This window comes from Procambarus clarkii, chromosome 60 (genome assembly GCF_040958095.1).
Source record: "Procambarus clarkii isolate CNS0578487 chromosome 60, FALCON_Pclarkii_2.0, whole genome shotgun sequence".
Taxonomy (NCBI): domain Eukaryota; kingdom Metazoa; phylum Arthropoda; class Malacostraca; order Decapoda; family Cambaridae; genus Procambarus; species Procambarus clarkii.
Window position 1 is genome coordinate 31,434,304 of NC_091209.1, and position 21,493 is coordinate 31,455,796.

Consider the following 21,493-nt stretch of genomic DNA (forward strand, 5'->3'; position numbering starts at 1 on the left):
CACTTGAAAATACATGAACAGCTTTATCAATGTTGTGTATTTTATGAAATGTTTTGGTAAAAAACGTACCTTGAAAATGCATTTGAAAATTCAAACAGGTGAATGTCTTCATAAATGTTCTACTTGTGGGCGATATATTAATTATAAAACCAGTTTGAAGACACGTTTATAAAGACATAAAGGTGAGATGCCTTATAAGTGTCATATATCCACTAAAGGGTTTGTTAATAGGGGCCACTTGGCCGATTATCTTAATATACATACAAGCATAAAACCTTATATATGTTTTATGTGTGGGAGAAAGTTTACTATTAACAACTACTTGCAGAGTCATTTAGAGGAAGAGGCGAGATGTATTGAAGAATATAGGTAACAAGTAATTCATTAAACTGACCTATTGTGAGAGAGAGATAGGAACAGCGTAAGAGTTAATATTACTTTTAGACGCATTTAGTTTTCATCACGTCTTACCTCAAGCATTTGACCTTCAACTTTAGACAGACAGATTTGAAGAAAATAGTGAAGGTAAATTAGAAAAATAGGTATGGACCTCATATGTATGTTTGATGTTATCTAAGTCTGTAAAGGCCGATTCTTCGACGTAGAGGTATAAAAACATAATGACGATTTTTATTAAACTACTAGCAGTACCCGGCCACGCGTTGCTGTGGCTCAGCAACGCATGTGCCTTGCTGAGCCACAGCAGCCTTCCCTGTCCCCCAGTCCTCCCCACCATTCTCTCCTCACCCGTCTCCTTGGCCTCCCAACTATTCCCCACGCCACCGTCCCCTCGTCCTCCCCCACCATTCCCCAATCCACCATCCCTTCTTCCTTCCCACCATGCTCCATTCCCCTGTCCCTTTGTCCTCTCCACCATTCTCCATTCCCCCATCCCCCTCGTCATCCCCACCATTCCCCACTCCCCCGTTCGATACCTTTCCAAATGATCTGATGTTCCTATCAGAAAATTGGGAACATCAAGTGATCTGATGTTCCCATCACTGAAATAGAAGAAAAACAGTTTAAAAGTTAAATGAAAATATGAAAAATAAAAAATAAACTATACATACGAAATGAACGGTATGATAAACAATACAGCTCAATTCCAACGCAATTCACACATAATAATTAAATCATAATGAAAATAAATCAAAATCTATGAAAATTCAATTTATTATTGCAATCAGAAACATGAAGTGGAATCGTAACGTATATAGTATAGCGTGTGAGTTGCTCATACATGCAACAGATGGCATTGTTTGTCATGAAAAGCATAGTTTTACCTGTCACAGGTGTGGTACTTATACTTATGAAATGAATGGTATGGTAATCAACATAGCTCAATTCCAACACAATGTCACACAAAATAATTCAATAAGAAATAAAATAAATCGAAATCAATGAAAACAAAATTTTTCAATGCAATCGGAAACATTGAAATGGAATTCGTGACATATTTAGTATAGCGTGAATGTTGCTAATATGTGCAACAGATGGCGCTGTTTTTCAAAAACGCATGTTTTTTCCTGTCTCAGGGGTGGCGTCTATATAGTAGGTATATAAAAAGACGCGCCTATTAGAATGCAACGTTGTGTCAAAATTTCAAAGCAATCGGTTAAGAACTTTCGGAGAATACAGAGTGTGTTGCTCTTACGTTCAACAGATGGCGCTGTTTTTTAAAAAAAAATCATGTTTTTTTCTGTCACAGGTGAGGCATGTATATAGTAGATATATAAAAAGACGCACCTATTAGAATGCAACGTTGTGTCAAAATTTCAAAGCAATCGGTAAAGAGGTTTCGAAGATTTCCTTTACATGAAAAACACACGAAAAACACAGTTTTTCAGAAAAAAAACATTTTTTTTACCGTCACAGACGTGACATCTATAGAGTATGTATATAAAAACATGGCCGGACACGAATGGAACATTATGTGAAAATTTTAATGCAATTGGTGAAGAACTTTCGGAGATTAGCGATCCAGCCTGTACTCCTCTTGACATACCAGAAAATATTCTGAGGAAACTACTCCAAGCTTGTACTAAAGAGGCACCCTTCTTGAGCCCGGATGGGCACATGTATAAGCAAGTAGATGGGGTCGCCATGGGTTCTCCCCTAGGTGTCCTGTTTGCAAACTTCTACATGGGTACCATCGAGCAAAAAGTCTTAGTCGACATGAACTTGAAACCGGCCATATACTGCAGGTATGTTGACGACATTTTTACCCAGGTACCTGATGTCAGACATCTGCAGGAGCTGAAGGAGGCATTTGAGCAGAGTTCCGTGCTGCGTTTCACTTACGAGATGGAAAAGGATGGGAAGCTGCCCTTTCTAGATGTAACAGTCATGGAAAAAGGCGGAGGTTTCCACACTGCAGTCTACACTAAGGAAACAAACATAGGAATGTGCCTAAATGCCAACAGCGACTGCCCAGACAGGTACAAGAGGAGTGTTGTTAACGCATATGTCGACCGTGCTCTCAGCCACAGCTCAGAATGGAAGCAAGTCGACGAAGAACTCTGTAGGGTAAGGCAGGTCCTAGTCAATAACGGCTTCTCCAATGGTTTCGTCGAAGACATCATAAGAAGGAAAGTGAAAAGCCATGCAACCTCTGAGAAGACAACTAACACAACACCTATACCCCTTATTAGACTATTTTACAGGAACTTCTTTTCCACAGCTCATAAAACGGAGGAAAGGGTCCTGAAAGATATTGTTAATAGAAACGTTATCCCTACAGACAAAAATCAGAGGATACAACTGACGATTTACTACAAAACCAGAAAAACGGCCAGCCTACTCATGAGAAACTCTCCAGACACAAAACAGAACGCTTTAAAAGAGACTAACGTCGTCTATGCCTTCAAATGCCCACTTGGGGACTGTAAGCTCCAAAAAACCCAGTATATAGGCAAGACAACAACATCTCTTTCTAGGCGTTTAACGATGCATAAGCAACAGGGCTCCATTAAGGAACATATAATCTCTTCCCACAACCAAACCATCGCCAGAGAAATCCTAGTAAACAACACAGAAATCATCGATAGATACAGCGATAGCAGGCGGCTTGATATATAGATATATATATATATATATATATATATATATATATATATATATATATATATATATATATATATATATATATATATATATATATATATATATATATACATATATATATATATATATATATATATATATATATATATATATATATATATACATATATATATATATATATATACATATATATATATATATATATATATATATATATATATATATATATATATATATATATATATATATATGTCGTACCTAATAGCCAGAACGCACTTCTCAGCCTACTATTCAAGGCCCGATTTGCCTAATAAGCCAAGTTTTCATGAATTAATGTTTTTTCGTCTACCTAACCTACCTAACCTAACCTAACCTAGCTTTTTTTGGCTACCTAACCTAACCTTACCTATAAATATAGGTTAGGTTAGGTTAGGTAGGGTTGGTTAGGTTCGGTCATATATCTACGTTAATTTTAACTCCAATAAAAAAAAATTGACCTCATACATAGAGAAAAGGGTTGCTTTATCATTTCATAAGAAAAAAATTATAGTAAATATATTAATTCAGGAAAACTTGGCTTATTAGGCAAATCGGGCCTTGAATAGTAGGCTGAGAAGTGAGTTCTGGCTACTAGGTACGACATATATATATATATATATATATATATATATATATATGTCGTACCTAGTAGCCAGAACGCACTTCTCAGCTTACTATGCAAGGCCCGATTTGCCTAATAAGCCAAGTTTTCCTGAATTAATATATTTTCTCGAATTTTTTTTCATGAAATGATCAAGCTACACATTTCATTATGTATGAGGTCAATTTTATTTTATTGGAGTTAAAATTAACGTAGGTATATGACCGAACCTAACCAACCCTACCTAACCAAACCTAACCTATCTTTATAGGTTAGGTTAGGTTAGGTAGCCGAAAAAGGTTAGGTTAGGTTAGGTACGTTAGGTAGTCGAAAAACAATTAATTCATGAAAACTTGGCTTATTAGGCAAATCGGGCCTTGCATAGTAGGCTGAGAAGTGAGTTCTGGCTACTAGGTACGACATATATATATATATATATATATATATATATATATATATATATATATATATATATATATATATATATATATATATATATAATATATATATATATATATATATATATATATATATATATATATATATATATATATATATATATGTATATATATATATATATATATATATATATATATATATATATATATATATATATATATATATATATATATATATATATATAATGTCGCCAACCAGAAATTAATGCCAGAAATTAATGTTCTGGCTACGAGGTACGACATATATATATATATATATATATATATATATATATATATATATATATATATATATATATATATATATATATATATATATATATACATATATATATATATATATATATATATATATATATATATTAGTATATTTTGGTAGCAGTCTTTCCTGTAGACATATTTTATTAAATATGACCGAAAAAGTAAGATTAATAATTCTAACACGAATTTTCTCAATCTTTCGTACATTATGCTTCACTGTTGGAGGTAAATCAAAAATCACTTCTCCAAAATTCATTTTTATTTCTAGTCTGACGCGACACGGGCGCGTTTCGTAAAACTTATTACAATTTCAAAGACTTCACAAATACACAACTGATTAGAACTTGCGTTTCCCTGATTTTATATCTACATTTGAGTGAGGTGGGAAGGGTGATGTGGCATTACATTTGAGTGAGGTGGGAAGGATGATGTGGCATTAGAGGATATTAATAGGGTATTAAAAGTATCAACACAAGAGAGAACACGAAACAATGGATATTGAATAGAAGTGTTTGTAGAAAGCCTATTGGTCCATATTTCTTGATGCTTCTATATTGGAGCGGAGTCTTGAGGTGGGTAGAATATAGTTGTGCAATAATTGGCTGTTGATTGCTGGTGTTGACTTCTTGATGTGTAGTGCCTCGCAAACGTCAAGCCGCCTGCCATCGCTGTATCTATCGATGATTTCTGTGTTGTTTACTAGGATTTCTCTGGCGATGGTTTGGTTATGGGAAGAGATTATATGTTCCTTAATGGAGCCCTGTTGTTTATGCATCGTTAAACGCCTAGAAAGAGATGTTGTTGTCTTGCCTATATACTGGGTTTTTTTGGAGCTTACAGTCCCCAAGTGGGCATTTGAAGGCATAGACGACGTTAGTCTCTTTTAAAGCGTTCTGTTTCGTGTCTGGAGAGTTTCTCATGAGTAGGCTGGCCGTTTTTCTGGTTTTATAGTAAATCGTCAGTTGTATCCTCTGATTTTTGTCTGTAGGGATAACGTTTCTATTAACAATATCTTTCAGGACCCTTTCCTCTGTTTTATGAGCTGTGGAAAAGAAGTTCCTGTAAAATAGTCCAATAGGGGGTATAGGTGTTGTGTTAGTTGTCTCTTCGGTGGTTGCATGGCTTTTCACTTTCCTTCTTATGATGTCTTCGATGAAACCATTGGAGAAGCCGTTATTGACTAGAACCTGCCTTACCCTACAGAGTTCTTCGTCGACTTGCTTCCATTCTGAGCTGTGGCTGAGAGCACGGTCGACGTATGCATTAACAACACTCCTCTTGTACCTGTCAGGGCAGTCGCTGTTGGCATTTAGGCACATTCCTATGTTTGTTTCCTTTGTGTAGACTGCAGTGTGGAAACCTCCGCCCTTTTCCATGACTGTTACATCTAGAAAAGGCAGCTTCCCATCCTTTTCCGTCTCGTAAGTGAAACGCAGCACGGAACTCTGCTCAAATGCCTCCTTCAGCTCCTGCAGATATCTGACATCAGGTACCTGTGTAAAAATGTCGTCAACATACCTGCAGTATATGGCCGGTTTCAAGTTCATGTCGACTAAGACTTTTTGCTCGATGGTACCCATGTAGAAGTTTGCAAACAGGACACCTAGGGGAGAACCCATAGCGACCCCATCTACTTGCTTATACATATGCCCATCCGGGCTCAAGAAGGGTGCCTCTTTAGTACAAGCTTGGAGTAGTTTCCTCAGAATACTTTCTGGCATGTCAAGAGGAGTACAGGCTGGATCACGATACACTCAGTCGGCTATCATTCCGATTGTCTTGTCCACAGGTACGTTTTTAAACAGCGATTCTACGTCCAACGAGGCTCTTATCCCTGTGGCCCGTGCGCCCCGCAGTAAGTCCACAAATTCCTTTGGAGACTTCAGGCTGAAGGCGCAAGGAACATAAGGAGTCAGCAGGCCGTTGAGTCGCTTTGCCAATCTGTACGTGGGTGTGGGTATCTGGCTAATGATTGGCCGAAGTGGGTTTCCAGGCTTGTGCGTCTTGACATTTCCATACGCATATCCAGGTTTATATTCCCCAATGATCTTTGGCAGGTGGAGTCCGGATTTCTTGGCGTTCACAGTTTCGATCAGTTTGTTGACCTTTGTTTTTAATTCGGCTGTAGTGTCCTTCGTTACCCTTTGGAACTTAGTTTGGTCAGAGAGTATGATGTTTATTTTCGCCAGATATTCGTCTTTTTTAAGAATGACATATATTGGCTACTTGTCACCTCTCCTGACAACTATCTCCTTGTTCTCACGAAGGCTTTTAGCTGCCGCTCTAAGCTCGGGGGACAGTATGGTGCTTCTGTAGTTGCCTCGATTCTTTCCTCCTTCTGCAATAAGTTCTGCTTGTAAGGTATCTTTGGTAGTGACCTTCTTTTGTGTCTCGAGGTCGAATATGTCGTCCAACAGAATTTCCAACTCCACTTTCCGGGCCATTTCACTCGGTCTGGACATAACATGACAGTTTATGCCCAGATTTAGGAGAGTGACTTGGTCCTCAGTGAGGTTAATTCCTGCAAGGTTCAGGAAGCCATCTCTTGGTCGTGGAATTGCCATAGGTTAATTCCTGCAAGGTTCAGGAAGCCATCTCTTGGTCGTGGAATTGCCATAGGTCCTCCATATAATGTTGTTAGTTTCTTGATAATCCTTGTTTCAGTGCTGAGGTGATGTTGGTCTGTGAGGATGTCGAGGTGTTGTTCAATGCGGGTACGGATACTATGGTCGATGTTGCTATTTCTCCACTCGTTTGTAGCATGAAGTAGTTGCGTTTTTTTGTCTTTGATTTCATTCTCTGCCTTGTATATCTGATCACGAATCAGATCCTGGCGATATTTTATCGTGAAGGCTTGATTCCTTGCTGCTGGGTCGTGCACTTTAACATTAGTATATTTTGGTAGCAGTCTTTCCTGTAGACATATTTTATTAAATATGACCGAAAAAGTAAGATTAATAATTCTAACACGAATTTTCTCAATCTTTCGTACATTATGCTTCACTGTTGGAGGTAAATCAAAAATCACTTCTCCAAAATTCATTTTTATTTCTAGTCTGACGCGACACGGGCGCGTTTCGTAAAACTTATTACATTTTCAAAGACTTCACAAATACACAACTGATTAGAACTTGCGTTTCCCTGATTTTATATCTACATTTGAGTGAGGTGGGAAGGGTGATGTGGCATTACATTTGAGTGAGGTGGGAAGGATGATGTGGCATTAGAGGATATTAATAGGGTATTAAAAGTATCAACACAAGACAGAACACGAAACAATGGATATTGAATAGAAGTGTTTGTAGAAAGCCTATTGGTCCATATTTCTTGATACTTCTATATTGGAGCGGAGTCTTGAGGTGGGTAGAATATAGTTGTGCAATAATTGGCTGTTGATTGCTGGTGTTGACTTCTTGATGTGTAGTGCCTCGCAAACGTCAAGCCGCCTGCCATCGCTGTATCTATCGATGATTTCTGTGTTGTTTACTAGGATATCTCTGGCGATGGTTTGGTTATGGGAAGAGATTATATGTTCCTTAATGGAGCCCTGTTGTTTATGCATCGTTAAACGCCTAGAAAGAGATGTTGTTGTCTTGCCTATATACTGGGTTTTTTGGAGCTTACAGTCCCCAAGTGGGCATTTGAAGGCATAGACGACGTTAGTCTCTTTTAAAGCGTTCTGTTTCGTGTCTGGAGAGTTTCTCATGAGTAGGCTGGCCGTTTTTCTGGTTTTATAGTAAATCGTCAGTTGTATCCTCTGATTTTTGTCTGTAGGGATAACGTTTCTATTAACAATATCTTTCAGGACCCTTTCCTCTGTTTTATGAGCTGTGGAAAAGAAGTTCCTGTAAAATAGTCTAATAAGGGGTATAGGTGTTGTGTTAGTTGTCTCTTCGGAGGTTGCATGGCTTTTCACTTTCCTTCTTATGATGTCTTCGATGAAACCATTGGAGAAGCCGTTATTGACTAGAACCTGCCTTACCCTACAGAGTTCTTCGTCGACTTGCTTCCATTCTGAGCTGTGGCTGAGAGCACGGTCGACGTATGCATTAACAACACTCCTCTTGTACCTGTCAGGGCAGTCGCTGTTGGCATTTAGGCACATTCCTATGTTTGTTTCCTTTGTGTAGACTGCAGTGTGGAAACCTCCGCCCTTTTCCATGACTGTTACATCTAGAAAAGGCAGCTTCCCATCCTTTTCCGTCTTGTAAGTGAAACGCAGCACGGAACTCTGCTCAAATGCCTCCTTCAGCTCCTGCAGATGTCTGACATCAGGTACCTGTGTAAAAATGTCGTCAACATACCTGCAGTATATGGCCGGTTTCAAGTTCATGTCGACTGAGACTTTTTGCTCGATGGTACCCATGTAGAAGTTTGCAAACAGGACACCTAGGGGAGAACCCATGGCGACCCCATCTACTTGCTTATACATGTGCCCATCCGGGCTCAAGAAGGGTGCCTCTTTAGTACAAGCTTGGAGTAGTTTCCTCAGAATACTTTCTGGGATGTCAAGAGGAGTACAGGCTGGATCACGATCTTGTGTTAATGCCACATCACCCTTCCCACCTCACTCAAATGTAATGCCACATCACCCTTCCCACCTCACTCAAATGTAGATATAAAATCAGGGAAACGCAAGTTCTAATCAGTTGTGTATTTGTGAAGTCTTTGAAAATGTAATAAGTTTTACGAAACGCGCCCGTGTCGCGTCAGACTAGAAATAAAAATGAATTTTGGAGAAGTGATTTTTGATTTACCTCCAACAGTGAAGCGTAATGTACGAAAGATTGAGAAAATTCGTGTTAGAATTATTAATCTTACTTTTTCGGTCATATTTAATAATATATGTCTACAGGAAAGACTGCTACCAAAATATACTAATGTTAAAGTACACGACCCAGCAGCAAGGAATCAAGCCTTCACGATAAAATATCGCCAGGATCTGATTCGTGATCAGATATACAAGGCAGAGAATGAAATCAAAGACAACAAAACGCAACTACTTCATGCTACAAACGAGTGGAGAAATAGCAACATCGACCATAGTATCCGTACCCGCATTGAACAACACCTCGACATCCTCACAGACCAACATCACCTCAGCACTGAAATAAGGATTATCAAGAAACTAACAACATTATATGGAGGACCTATGGCAATTCCACGACCAAGAGATGGCTTCCTGAACCTTGCAGGAATTAACCTCACTGAGGACCAAGTCACTCTCCTAAATCTGGGCATAAACTGTCATGTTATGTCCAGACCGAGTGAAATGGCCCGGAAAGTAGAGTTGGAAATTCTGTTGGACGACATATTCGACCTCGAGACACAAAAGAAGGTCACTACCAAAGATACCTTACAAGCAGAACTTATTGCAGAAGGAGGAAAGAATCGAGGCAACTACAGAAGCACCATATTGTCCCCCGAGCTTAAAGCGGCAGCTAAAAGCCTTCGTGAGAACAAGGAGATAGTTGTCAGGAGAGGTGACAAGTCGCCAATATATGTCATTCTTAAAAAAGACGAATATCTGGCGAAAATGAACATCATACTCTCTGACCAAACTAAGTTCCAAAGGGCAACGAAGGACACTACAGCCGAATTAAAAGCAAAGGTCAACAAACTGATCGAAACTGTGAACGCCAAGAAATCCGGACTCCACCTGCCAAAGATCATTGGGGAATATAAACCTGGATATGCGTATGGAAATGTCAAGACGCACAAGCCTGGAAACCCACTTCGGCCAATCATTAGCCAGATACCCACACCCACGTACAGACTGGCGAAGCGACTCAACGGCCTGCTGACTCCTTATGTTCCATGCGCCTTCAGCCTGAAGTCTCCAAAGGAATTTGTGGACTTACTGCGGGGCGCATGGGCCACAGGGATAAGAGCCTCGTTGGACGTAGAATCGCTGTTTACCAACGTACCTGTGGACGAGACAATCGGAATGATAGCCGACAGAGTGTATCGTGATCCAGCCTGTACTCCTCTTGACATCCCAGAAAGTATTCTGAGGAAACTACTCCAAGCTTGTACTAAAGAGGCACCCTTCTTGAGCCCGGATGGGCACATGTATAAGCAAGTAGATGGGGTCGCCATGGGTTCTCCCCTAGGTGTCCTGTTTGCAAACTTCTACATGGGTACCATCGAGCAAAAAGTCTTAGTCGACATGAACTTGAAACCGGCCATATACTGCAGGTATGTTGACGACATTTTTACACAGGTACCTGATGTCAGACATCTGCAGGAGCTGAAGGAGGCATTTGAGCAGAGTTCCGTGCTGCGTTTCACTTACGAGACGGAAAAGGATGGGAAGCTGCCTTTTCTAGATGTAACAGTCATGGAAAAGGGCGGAGGTTTCCACACTGCAGTCTACACAAAGGAAACAAACATAGGAATGTGCCTAAATGCCAACAGCGACTGCCCTGACAGGTACAAGAGGAGTGTTGTTAACGCATACGTCGACCGTGCTCTCAGCCACAGCTCAGAATGGAAGCAAGTCGACGAAGAACTCTGTAGGGTAAGGCAGGTCCTAGTCAATAACGGCTTCTCCAATGGTTTCATCGAAGACATCATAAGAAGGAAAGTGAAAAGCCATGCAACCTCCGAAGAGACAACTAACACAACACCTATACCCCCTATTAGACTATTTTACAGGAACTTCTTTTCCACAGCTCATAAAACAGAGGAAAGGGTCCTGAAAGATATTGTTAATAGAAACGTTATCCCTACAGACAAAAATCAGAGGATACAACTGACGATTTACTATAAAACCAGAAAAACGGCCAGCCTACTCATGAGAAACTCTCCAGACACAAAACAGAACGCTTTAAAAGAGACTAACGTCGTCTATGCCTTCAAATGCCCACTTGGGGACTGTAAGCTCCAAAAAACCCAGTATATAGGCAAGACAACAACATCTCTTTCTAGGCGTTTAACGATGCATAAACAACAGGGCTCCATTAAGGAACATATAATCTCTTCCCATAACCAAACCATCGCCAGAGAAATCCTAGTAAACAACACTGAAATCATCGATAGATACAGCGATAGCAGGCGGCTTGACGTTTGCGAGGCACTACACATCAAGAAGTCAACACCAGCAATCAACAGCCAATTATTGCACAACTATATTCTACCCACCTCAAGACTCCGCTCCAATATAGAAGCATCAAGAAATATGGACCAATAGGCTTTCTACAAACACTTCTATTCAATACCCATTGTTTCTGTTCTGTCTTGTGTTGATACTTTTAATACCCTATTAATATCCCCTAGTGTTCTGTCTTGTGTTAATGCCACATCACCCTTCCCACCTCACTCAAATGTAATGCCACATCACCCTTCCCACCTCATTCAAATGTAGATATAAAATCAGGGAAACGCAAGTTCTAATCAGTTGTGTATTTGTGAAGTCTTTGAAAATGTAATAAGTTTTACGAAACGCGCCCGTGTCGCGTCAGACTAGAAATAAAAATGAATTTTGGAGAAGTGATTTTTGATTTACCTCCAACAGTGAAGCGTAATGTACGAAAGATTGAGAAAATTCGTGTTAGAATTATTAATCTTACTTTTTCGGTCATATTTAATATATATATATATATATATATATATATATATATATATATATATATATATATATATATATATATATATATATATAATGCCCAGACTACCCAATTCCAGTAGCTGAAGTTTATAACTTTTTAGACACTCAACCCACCAGGGGACTCGAACACTGGCCAACAAGGTGGCAGTTGCATGCTGTATCCACTACACCATACTTCAAAGCCATAAGAGAGGAAGGAATTCTGGGGTATTTATCCAACCAGAACTCCAATCCTCTCCCAGGCAATGAGATAGTGTGGGACCTCTAATGCTCTTTCATCGGTTCCTGTTATATGGGAAAACTCAGTGCCAAATGCTTAATGCACAGACTACCCTATTCCAGTAGCTGAAGTTTATAACTTTTTAGACACTCAACCCACCAGGAGACTCGAACACTGGCCAACAAGGTGGCAGTTGCATGCTGTATCCACTACACCATACTTCAAAGCCATAAGAGAGGTAGGAATTCTGGGGTATTTAACCAACCAGAACTCCAATCCTCTCCCAGGCAATGAGATAATGTGGGACCTCTAATGCACTTTCATCGGTTCCTGTTATATGGGAAAACTCAGTGCCAAATGCTTAATGCACAGACTACCCTATTCCAGTAGCTGAAGTTTATAACTTTTTAGACACTCAACAACCAGGGGACTCGAACACTGGCCAACAAGGTTGGCCAGTGTTCGAGCAAAAAGTCCTAGTCGACATGAACTTGAAACCGGCCATATACTGCAGGTATGTTGACGACATTTTTACACAGGTACCTGATGTCAGACATCTGCAGGAGCTGAAGGAGGCGTTTGAGCAGAGTTCCGTGCTGCGTTTCACTTACGAGATGGAAAAGGATGGGAAGCTGCCCTTTCTAGATGTAACAGTCATGGAAAAGAGCGAAGGTTTCCACACTGCAGTCTACACTAAGGAAACGAACATAGGAATGTGCCTAAATGCCAACAGCGACTGCCCAGACAGGTACAAAAGGAGTGTTGTTAACGCATATGTCGACCGTGCTCTCAGCCACAGCTCAGAATGGAAGCAAGTCGACGAAGAACTCTGTAGGGTAAGGCAGGTCCTAGTCAACAACGGCTTCTCCAATGGTTTCGTCGAAGACATCATAAGAAGGAAAGTGAAACGCCATGCAACCTCTGAAGAGACAACTAACACAACACCTATACCCCCTATTAGACAATTTTACAGGAACTTCTTTTCCACAGCTCATAAAACGGAGGAAAGGGTTCTGAAAGATATTGTTAATAGAAACGTTATCCCTACAGACAAAAATCAGAGGATACAACTGACGATTTACTATAAAACCAGAAAAACGGCCAGCCTACTCATGAGAAACTCTCCAGACACAAAGCAGAACGCTTTAAAAGAGACCAACGTCGTCTATGCCTTCAAATGCCCACTTGGGGACTGTAAGCTCCAAAAAAAACAGTATATAGGCAAGACAACAACATCTCTTTCTAGGCGTTTAACGATGCATAAGCAATAGGGCTCCATTAAGGAACATAAAATCTCTTCCCACAACCAAACCATCGCCAGAGAAATCCTAGTAAACAACACAGGAATCATCGATAGATACAGCGATAGCAGGCGGCTTGACGTTTGCGAGGCACTACACATTAAGAAGTCAACACCAGCAATCAACAGCCAATTAATGCACAACTATATTCTACCCACCTCAAGACTCCGCTCTAATATAGAAGCATCAAGAAATATGAACCAATAGGCTTTCTACAATCACTTCCATTCAATAATCATTGTTTCGTGTTCTGTCTTGTGTTGATGAAATTAATACCCTATTAATGCCACCTCACCCCATCCACCTCACTCAAATGTAGATATAAACAAATCGGAGATGTGTAAGTTCTATTCAGTTGTGTATGTAAAGTCTTTGAAAATATAATAAGTTTTACGAAACGCGCTCAAGTGTCGCGTCAGACTAGAAATAAAAATGAATTTTGGAGAATTGATTTTTGAATTACCACCAACAGTGAAAAGAAATGTACGAAAGATAGAGAAAATTCGTATTAGAATTATTAATCTTACTTTTTCGGTCATATTTAATAATATATGTCTACAGGACAGACTGCTACCAATATATATATATATATATATATATATATATATATATATATATATATATATATATATATATATATATATATATATATATATGTCGTACCTAGTAGCCAGAACGCACTTTTTGGCCTACTATGCAAGGCCCGATTTGCCTAATAAGCCAAGTTTTCCAGAATTAATATATTTTCTCTAATTTTTTTCTTATAAAATGATAAAGCTACCCATTTCATTATGTATGAGGTCAATTTTTTTTAATTGGAGTTAAAATTAATGTAGATATATGACCGAACCTAACCAACCCTACCTAACCTAACCTAACCTATCTTTATAGGATAGGTTGGGTTAGGTAGCCGAAAAAGTTAGGTTAGGTAGGTTAGGTAGTCGAAAAGCAATTATTTAATGAAAACTTGGCTTATTAGGCAAATCAGACCTTGCATAGTAGGCTGAGAAGTGCGTTCTGGCTACTAGATACGACATATATATATATATATATATTGTGACGATAATCTCCTTCAAGAGATTGAGCCTGCTCTTCCCTCCAAAATTACGTCTTCACAATTATATAAAAAGACTATGGAAGAAATGTCCAACAACGACAACAACACCAGCACCAGCAAGGCTTGCCAGGGTGAGCAGAAACGTATGCAACCAGCCACCTGTTCGAACTCCAACCACCAAACTACCCGTTGATCGCTACGGCTCCGCTGATTGGTCGCCGGTCTGGCTGCACCTGCACTCGCCCCCAATACTACCTGATGTCTGGGGTCGCCCCAACATCAGTCCTCAGAATGTTCAGTGCTTTCGTAGCCAGCACACCTCCCAGCTAGACTCTAGAGTGTACTGAGAGAGGTGGTGGCTTTAAGCCAATATTCCAGCACCTCCCACTTACTGTTGTATTGCACTTCTTGTTATTTTGCCTTAACGTAACTTTTCATTTTGTCATTTAAGTATTCTTATTATTTTGATTCATTGATTTTATTATAAGAATTTGTTTGTGCATTATTTTCATGTTTTGATTTATTTAACGTAATTAAAATTTCATTGTTAAAGTTTTACTTGTGTTTTGTGTGTCTTCTCCTTACCTTACCACAGACGAAGTTCCAGTTTTTCTATTTTTTTTTATAACTATGTGACGAGGCCATACCCCTAGCCTTAAACAGCCGAACACCAACGCGTTACCGTCACAAGTTTTATGGGGGCCTGTCCTAGGAGCCTCACTCAGGTACTGGTGCCAAGTGGTAATTTATGGTAAGCGTATTTAACTCTGTTTACGTAGCTTTACTATTTTTCATTCAATTTCATTTTTTATAAGGTGCGGTGTATTGTGCATTACGAGAGTAACATATAGTGAAGGTGAGACAACTTTGGATTACGTGGTGACTGTAGGCCTCAGTCATACTCTTAATTGGTCATCTCTCCCTCCATGTTATTACTCGTATTTACCATCTATGTCCCTTGAATATTTCTCATTCTGACAGATCATCATATTGGTACCCTGGTACTGTGGTCTGCCCCGGGTCAAGAGTACCCAATCTTCTGCAATCTGACTGTAGGAGGACAAAGAGGGCCATAGTTCCTCTAGCTCGAACTTTAGTTGCTGAATTGGGACCTCAGCAGCAGTTCTCGTCACCAGTTGACACCTCGCACCCCTACACGTCAGTCAGAGATGATGATACATACAACGGTAGGGAATTAGCTTATTTTTTCAGAGCACAAAAGTTCGCTAATTCTGTAAGTATCATATTAAATTCAGTAGGAAAAACTTGCTTTATGTCCTATAGAGACTTGGCAAGGTATGCCTACATCCTTGGACTACCAATTTTACTTTTGAAGCATTTAACTGTTTCATTTGTTTTCGAAACCTTGTTTCATTTGTTAGTAGGATTTTCTTGCCCTTATTCTCTTACATGAGTACCGGGTACAAGATTTCCTGCGCCCTTGATTTAATTTAATCGTTTAATATCTTTCACTTAACGTTAATTGTTAAAGATCACACAGGATAGGTACCAGTTGCCACGTTGTCCTGTTTCTGACATTTCATTATTGAACATTCGTGTACCTTTATTTGCTAATTTCACCATGTTTCGTCTCCAAACTTTCCGTGCAAATCCAGCAGGTGAAATAGGGACTTTGAGTCGTGCCAAGAGGACTGAACTACAAACTCTTGCACATGAGTATCAACTAGAAGTTCCCTACCAAGCCAACAAAAATGACCTACACAACCTGTTGCTGGATTACTATTTAGAGCAAGGTAAGATAGACTCTGAAACTCATGAAACTTACTATATTGCAGAGAAAACTGACTTGGCAACGATGAAACTTAAACTAGAGCTGGCTAAGATTGAACGTGAGCAGCAAAGAGAAGCAGCTACCATACGAAGGGAAGAACAAGAACGCGAAGCTGCCTTGAGGAGAGAAGAACACGAACGCGAGGTCGCATTACTCCGTGAACGTGAACGAGTACAGCTTGAAACACTCCAGGAGCGGGAACGCTTACAGCTTGAAACCAAACAACGCGAGTTGGAAATACAACGCGAACATGACAAGCAACAAGCGACTCTGGCTCTAGAGTGTCGTCAACGTGAAATCGCCTTGGAAACTTCACACTTCACTCAACGCCAACAAGCTACTGCCAATCTTCCCGTCAGTTTTAATATATCACATGCAAGTAAGTTAATGCCATCCTTTGTAGAAGCAGAAGTTGATGTGTTCTTTACCACCTTTGAAACCCTTGCTAATCAACTCAGTTGGCCTGTCGACCAATGGGCCACACTTCTCAGAGTCCATCTTACAGGTAGAGCTGCAGTCACACTCAGTACTTTGGCGTCTGAGAATGACTACTACACTCTGAAACAAGCAGTGTTGGACGCCTACCTCCTCTCTACTGAAAGTTATAGAAGGAAATTCCGTGACCACCTGAAGGCAAGTACCACTACCTTCCTCGAGTTTGCTAACACGAAACGGAGGTATTTCATGAAATGGCTGGAAGCAGCACATGTCTCTACTTTTACAGAACTCGTCAACCTGATGCTTGTTGAAGAATTCTTGAGACGTGTGCCGCCTCCTGTCCGCCTCTACTTAGCAGATAAAGAAGAAACCGACTACCTGAAGTGTGCTAAGTCGGCTGACACTTACAGCCTCATCCACCGGCTGACACCTGAACCATCCTCCAGTAAGAAGTCGTGGTACAGTTACGAGAAGGTGAGCCCCGATCAAGCTACTTCACAACTGTACTGCAAGTATTGTAGACTCTATGGACATACCATAGACAAGTGTGGTAAGTCTCAATACAAGGGAACCACTGACCAACAACGACCCAAACCAACTCCTCCTAAGTCCGGTAAGCCTGTGATGAATGTTGGTGTTGATGTTAATGATCTTTCTCTTTTCAGTAACCACCTGTATACTGGAACTGTCTCTGCCAACGGTTCAAATCCGGAGGGACGTTTCAAATTGAAGATCTTGAGGGACACAGCGGCTCTACAATCAATCATCTTGAAGTCGGCTGTGCCCAACATAGTCTACACCGGGGAAACAGTCTTCATCACTGACCTCACTGCTACTACTCCATACCCTCTCGCCAGAGTCCACCTGGATTGTCCCTACGTGAACGGGGAAGTCCAAGTCGCCGTCAGGGAAAAGCCTTTTCCCATGCCTGGAGTGCAACTTCTCCTAGGCAACGACTTGGCAGAAGACCTGCAACCTACCAACCTGATCGTCATGGACAAACCCCAGGTGTGTAACTCTGTGCCAATAAATCCTATTCTCGAGTATGTTCCAGCAGAGGTTCAAGAGAGTGATGAAGTTTCTCCTCCGGTTCTCGTGACCACCCGTGCACAAGCCGCACGTCCACAGCCAGCTGACTCTACTGCCACCGCTGTCCCTCAAGACCCTCAGAAACTACCCCCGCATCTGACCAAGTTGGAGTTCCGTAAGTTGCAGAGGGAAGATCTTACTTTAACACCATTGTTTTTCCAGGCTGAGACTCAACCCGACAGTATTCCTGGGTTCTTCCTAGAGAACGACTTGCTCTACCGCAGATATAGACCCAGTAAACTGAAGGAGGAGGACGATTGGGCCAACACCGAACAACTTGTGATTCCCACCAGCCTGCGGCCCACTATTCTACACCTGGCCCATGGAGCATTCTCCCACTACGGCTTCAACAAGACTTACCATGGGATTCGCCAAGACTACTACTGGCCAGGTATGGTAAATAACGTCAAACAGTACGTAAAACAGTGTCATACATGTCAGATGGCAGGCAAACCGAACGTCTCCATTCCCAGAGCACCACTGATTCCCATACAGGTGCCTGCGGAACCTTTCCAGACTCATAATAGACTGTGTCGGTCCTTTACCTCGGACCAGTTCAGGTAACGCCTACATCCTAACCATCCTGTGTCCTACCACCAGATTTCCCATAGCAGTTCCAGTGAAGAACATCACGGCTGCTACGGTTATCAAACATCTATTGAAGATCTTCACTCAATACGGATTTCCCAGGGAGATTCAAAGTGACTGTGGCACCAACTTCACCAGTGATCTCTTCAAAAGGACACTGGAGGAGTTCAACATCAAACAGGTATTGTCCAGCCCCTATCATCCTGCTTCACAGGGTTCTCTTGAACGTAGTCATCAGACCATCAAAGCACTCTTGAAAAAGTTTTGTAGTGAAACCTCAAAGGATTGGGATAAGCAGATTGACCTAATAATGTGTATTTTCAGAAGTCTCCCCAATGAGTCCCTAGGAGTATCTCCTTATGAGATGCTCTACGGCCGTAAGTGCCGTACTCCCCTTAAGGCTTTCAAAGACTCTCTCAGAGATGCCACCTTCAGTGAGCATCAGAATGTGCCCCAGTTTCTTCAAAACCTTCAACACATTCTAGAGAGAGTCCACCGCTTTGCTCATGATAATCTATTGAAAGCCCAGGTGAGAATGAAGACTCATTACGACCAGACCAGCAAAGTAAGAAAATTCAAGCCGGGAGACTTCGTCCTTGCTTATTTCCCTATCCCAGGTTCACCTTTACAAAACAGATTTTCAGGACCCTACTGCGTCAAAGAGTGCAGGAATAATAATAATTATGTGATAGAGACTCCTGATAGGCGGCGGAAGACCCAGCTGTGCCACGTCAACCTCCTGAAGCAATATAATGGTACTCCTCCCACTGTCTTGACTAATTATTCCACATTCACAGAACCCTACATCCACAGTGAGACCTTCCCAGCTTCTCCTCCCGAAAGCACTGACAAGGAGTCAGCGCTTTCTAATTCCGAAATCCTTAATGATCTTCCCAAATACTTTCAGGATAATCATAGTGCACCTCTCGTCAAGATCTTCAGAGAACATCAAGAGTTGTTCAGAGATGATCCCCAAGAGTGTAATGTTACCCAGCACGACATCCAACTGCTCCCCGACACCCGGCCGATTCGTCAACCCTTCTACCGAATCAGCCCGAGCAAGAAGGAAGTCATGCGTGCTGAGGTGCAATACCTCTTGGATCATGGACTGGCTACACCTTGTGAGTCCCCCTGGGCCTCACCCTGTATCTTGGTGCCCAAACCCCAAGGTAAGGTGCGGTTGTGCACCGACTATCGTAAACTGAACTCTGTCACTGTCAAGGATGCTTACCCCTTGCCAAGGATAGATGACATCCTTGATGCCATTGGTAGTGCCCAGTACTTGTCCCAAGTGGACTTGCTTAAGGGGTACTATCAAGTGTGTCTAACGGAGCGCGCTAAAGAGATATCTGCCTTCATCACTCCTTTTGGACTTTTCAGATATGAACGCCTTCCTTTCGGACTATGTAATGCCCCGGCCACCTTTCAAAGAGCTGTCAACCGTGTCATCCAGGGCTTGGATAACACATACGCCTACCTGGACGATATCGTCGTAGCCTCCAACTCCTGGAGTGAACATCTGCTCCAGCTGCGACGTCTGTTCTCCAAGCTCCTGACAGCCGGCCTCACCATCAACCTGGGCAAGTCCACTTTCGCGAAAGGTAAAGTGCGTTATCTGGGTCATGTTATTGGGAGTGGCAGCATAGCTCCGTTAGACTCACACACTCAAGCCATCCTACAGTATCCACAGCCTACCACCAGGAAGCAGCTCCTGCGCTTCCTTGGTCTTGCCTCTTACTACCGTAGGTTTGTGAGGAATTTCAGTACAGTCGCCACACCTCTAATTCTATTAACCAGTCCCAAGCCACGGTATAATTGGACCATGCAGCAAACCGTTGCTTTCGAACAACTCAAATTCCTCCTCTGTTCTAACCCCATTCTCGCCTCTCCAGATATCACCAAGCCTTTCGTCCTTCATGTCGACGCCAGTGGTACCGGCGTTGGTGGTGTCCTGATGCAACTACGAGGCGAGGAGGTTCTACCTGTCAGCTACTACAGCTACAAACTGAAACCACACCAGAGGAACTACAGCACTATTGAAAAGGAGCTACTATCCATCGTCCTGAACCTCCAACACTTTGCTCCGTACCTACAAGGCGCCAGGTCTACCACCATCTTCTCAGACCACAACCCTCTCCGCTTCCTACATCAAGCCCAATTCACTAACCAGCGTCTTCTACGATGGGCTCTGTATTTACAAGACTTCAACCTGGAGATCCGCTATATCAAGGGTTCTGACAACACCATAGCCGATGCCCTCTCCAGAGTTTATGAAGTAGAAGCGACTCCATCCATTACTCCACCACATAACGACGTACTTCTTCCAGAACCGCAGGCTTCGGGGGAGAGTTGTGACGATAATCTCCTTCAAGAGATTGAGCCTGCTCTTCCCTCCAAAATTACGTCTTCACAATTATATAAAAAGACTATGGAAGAAATGTCCAACAACGACAACAACACCAGCACCAGCAAGGCTTGCCAGGGTGAGCAGAAACGTATGCAACCAGCCACCTGTTCGAACTCCAACCACCAAACTACCCGTTGATCGCTACGGCTCCGCTGATTGGTCGCCGGTCTGGCTGCACCTGCACTCGCCCCCAATACTACCTGATGTCTGGGGTCGCCCCAACATCAGTCCTCAGAATGTTCAGTGCTTTCGTAGCCAGCACACCTCCCAGCTAGACTCTAGAGTGTACTGAGAGAGGTGGTGGCTTTAAGCCAATATTCCAGCACCTCCCACTTACTGTTGTATTGCACTTCTTGTTATTTTGCCTTAACGTAACTTTTCATTTTGTCATTTAAGTATTCTTATTATTTTGATTCATTGATTTTATTATAAGAATTTGTTTGTGCATTATTTTCATGTTTTGATTTATTTAACGTAATTAAAATTTCATTGTTAAAGTTTTACTTGTGTTTTGTGTGTCTTCTCCTTACCTTACCACAGACGAAGTTCCAGTTTTTCTATTTTTTTTTA